This window comes from Acyrthosiphon pisum, chromosome X (genome assembly GCF_005508785.2).
Source record: "Acyrthosiphon pisum isolate AL4f chromosome X, pea_aphid_22Mar2018_4r6ur, whole genome shotgun sequence".
In the NCBI taxonomy this organism is placed as follows: domain Eukaryota; kingdom Metazoa; phylum Arthropoda; class Insecta; order Hemiptera; family Aphididae; genus Acyrthosiphon; species Acyrthosiphon pisum.
Window position 1 is genome coordinate 31758417 of NC_042493.1, and position 4158 is coordinate 31762574.

The following is a 4158-nucleotide window of genomic DNA, read 5'->3' on the forward strand; positions in this document are numbered from 1 at the left end:
AAAATTGTATAGATAAATATGTAATTAATAATTACAAGGCGGAGCACAACAGACTTTCTTGGATACGAAATAACTATTGCTGGGATACATGAAAACATACTGAATTAAAACTCTTCATACTACATAGATACTAGAAATCTTAAGTTTCTATTAATACAATTGTCAAATATTAATCAACAAACATAATTATGGATTAAAAGGACAAAAATCTTTAGTTGGAATTATTTATTTTGTGGAAATTATTTTTCAATTGAACTAAAGTAAGACTAAAAAAATAGTCTAAGGCTTTTTCTTATTCAAAATATGGCGTAGTTACAATTTCATCATTTTTAAACTTAAAAAATAATTTTTTCAAGATAACTTAAAATATTTTATGATCTTTAAATTTAAGTCTAATTAAAAACACATCAAAATGCTATTGACTAAAATTTCAGATTTTTTCTCTGCTTATGAAAATGGTATAACTAATTACTTTAAAAAAATTCAACTTTTTTAATTCCATATCTATACCATTTACCATATATTTTTAATTGCTCTCTCACAATTGACATTTATAATCTATTAATACATTTAAAAAATATATACTATTAGGTACTGTTCCGCTTAATAATTCTGGGAGTATCAAAGTATGTGATCACTGGTCCATTTAAAATTTCTTTTATATTTGTTTAAATTGTATTTGAATATTTTTTATACGAGAAATTTGCCAATTTATATTATGTAAAATTATTTTTCTGCAAAATGTGTCCTTATTTATTAGTTACCGAGTAGTCTATGGACTATTTTTAAATACATATGTATGCTATATTATAATTAAGAAAATTTAGGAAATGTCAATATTTATTGAATATTGTTTTAAATTATCATTGAAAGCAGCTTTAAGTTATTTTATGTGTAATTTTTGTTTATTTCTTCTTGAAACTAGTACCCACACCAATTGAAGGTTTAAATTGTATTGTTTGAACTTTAAGATAGTACAATATTACTATAGTGATTATAATAAATTATATAATTTTATTATTAAAACTATTGAATATATTATCAAAATTGATCACTTATGGAGATCATAAAAATTCTGAAATTTTATCAAAAAATTCAGTTGTTATAGTTAATATACTATGTTTTAAAATTATTATAACTTTTATTTAATTTATCATTGTCTGTATTATGACTTGTATAATTTTAAAAATAAAAACTACATACTAAGCTATAGTAAACTATAGTATTCTGTGATATCAGTTTTTACAATGTATGCAGATACATTGAATTAGTAAGTTAGATGTATTTGTAAAAACATGATTAGCACATGACTTAGAATTTTTACTAAAATTCTAGTAAGTATAACTACTTAATATTTATAAAAGCAACAACATTATTGAATGCATAAAAATTAAAACATCTATTTGAAACCTCAGTAGTGTTATTCAAATAATTATCTAGACGACTAGACCTTCTAAAATATAATTGACTATAAAATCCAGTGATCTATAAATTCTTAATATTTTGTATAAATTTGAATTATAATTAATACTAAGATCTAAAAAAATACAACAGAATTATGTTACTACTAATATAAGCTATATTAAAATTATCTTTGACAAACATTGTTACACCGTCACCATCTGATTTATTAATATAGGTAATTATCTAGTTAAAATAATGAAAAATTGTATAACCTTCAATCTATATTATATTTAAATCGGTCTCAAGCCATGCATATTCTAATGTAATTAAATCAAAATTATGTGTAAGGATAGTTACACTGTTACTAATTATCAAATAAATGGTTAGTGGCATTTATAGAAATAATTTCATTTACTTAATTTGTATTAATACCCATAATGAAATGTCATTTATACAATAAATTACCATAAGCTTACAACATTTACTATAGTAATAGTAGTATAGGTACTGGGTACTTAATTAAATCCAAAGTTGATAAATTTGTTAGTAACAATATTCTGAAGTTGATTGGTGGGTTGTTAAATTGTTAGAGTATAGTTAATAGTTATTATATTTAAATTATATTATAGCAGCTAATTAAGTACAAACAATTTTAGAATTATATTCAATAATTCACTTATTCAATGTTAAATGTTGTTTTCTTATTCATGTGAGATATTAATATTTTATATTAGTGTCTATCACTGAATATAAAATTTGTTATACTGGTAGTTGTGGCGACTATAGTATCTTTATTAATTATTCAAATAGGTAATTTATTATTGTGTATAATATAATATTACATAACTATTTTGCTACTCTTATTAATTATTTTATTTTAAATGGTAGGTACAACATACAATTATTTACAACTGTAAAAAAGCTTTTAGTTTGAATGTTGAAATGGATTTATCAGATGTTGGGTGTTTTGGGACTAAAACAAAAGTTAATTTAGATTTTGAGCCTGTATAACCTCTTAAATAGGTAGTTAATAAATTAAACTTCTATATAATATTTCGTTTTCATTTTAACACATTTATAATTATTATATACTGTTAACCTAACCTAACCATAGTTTTAAGTTGTGGGTCATTTGTTCACTCACATTTCACGTTCTGTAATCAGTATAATATGTTTCTATACGATCGACAACACATTATGTTAATGATTTATTTTATTTTTGTAGTTATTCAATTAGGTAGTAAAAGTTTTTTTTAAATTTATATGTCCCCATGGTGTGACATAATAAAATAAAATTATGTAGGTAAATGTTGTTCTTATTTTAGGCATATTTTTAAATTAAAACGCTAGATAAATATTAGTTTGGTATATAGGTATTTTAAGTGAATATTTTAGGGGTTTTCCCTTTTAAGTGCCCAAGTTTCTTTCTCTTTTTTTCTGTCTTCATTGATCAGTGCAGTCACTGTTGACAGTTGACGCAATAATTAGGTAATTGATTTACAATGAAACATGAGTGGTAAATGATTAAGGAATTCAATTAAATGATTATGAATATCATAAATGGCAATTGAAATAAGGTTGGTAAGTGGATGTCGCTCTGGCGTATATTACTGTAGGTTACAAGTGGATCATTGTATAATGATGGTACCTACTACCTATTCAATTTGAATTCAATGATATAATTTCATTCATCATTGTACCTATACGTAAAACGATTCTGAACCGGTGACAGTTTGTCATTTTATATTATATTTATATTGTAATTACTTATTATTAATACGGTAAGTTGAATTATTATTATAAAATTACAACAAAGTAACTAAAATCATTATTTTTGGTTATTTAATAGGTACCTATGTGTAATTTCCTCCAAATATGAACATAAAATAACTATGAAAAATTTTTTGGTTACAGAATAACCTACTTACGTGGACCCTTGTTCTAAGTTTTAAACCCTAAGCTATAAACGTTGAAAATTTTATAAATTTTAAACTACAAAATCATATAAGATTCTGAGCGGAACGATGAATGTATTGGTTTTACAATGACGTGTGTGTACTCGACAAGTAGTTAAAATAATCCTTCGATTTTCAAATTCAGTATATTATTCGATGGGAGAGTGAATATTGTTGGTGAATTGGGGAGGTCAACATTTAAAATTCCCAGTAATTTTCAAAAGCTCAACAAAAAATTTAAAAAATTCCAGAAATTTGTACGAAAATTATGTTTTTTGAACTGTTCACGGACATTTTCAGATTCAATTTTTTTTTAGTTTTTTCTACGAATGTCAATAAAATTTTATTTGATGGGAAAAAATCTTGAAAATTTAATGCAAGGCTCCTCATATATTGTTACATTGATATTAAAAATCCAGTCATTATTTTTTTTTTTATAAGCATTTAAAGTTCAAATATTAACAAAATACATAAAAATGACAAAAATTTGCAAATTATTTTGAGCTAGAAAATCATAAATTTTTTTCTTTTTAAATCTAAGATTTTAAAATATTATACAAGTCACAAGATTCCTCATAAGTTTGTCTAGCTTTATCAAAAAAAAAAATGTGTACAAGGAAGTTAAATTAAATTTCACAAACGAATAACCGTCGACACTTTAAACTTAGGTATATCCTATTATGTTTATTTTATCATTTCCATTATATGATAAAATTTTCAAAATATTTTAACTTGTCTTGAGCTGTTTACGAACAATTTCAAATTTATATTTTTAAAAATTTTTTTTCTATACATATCA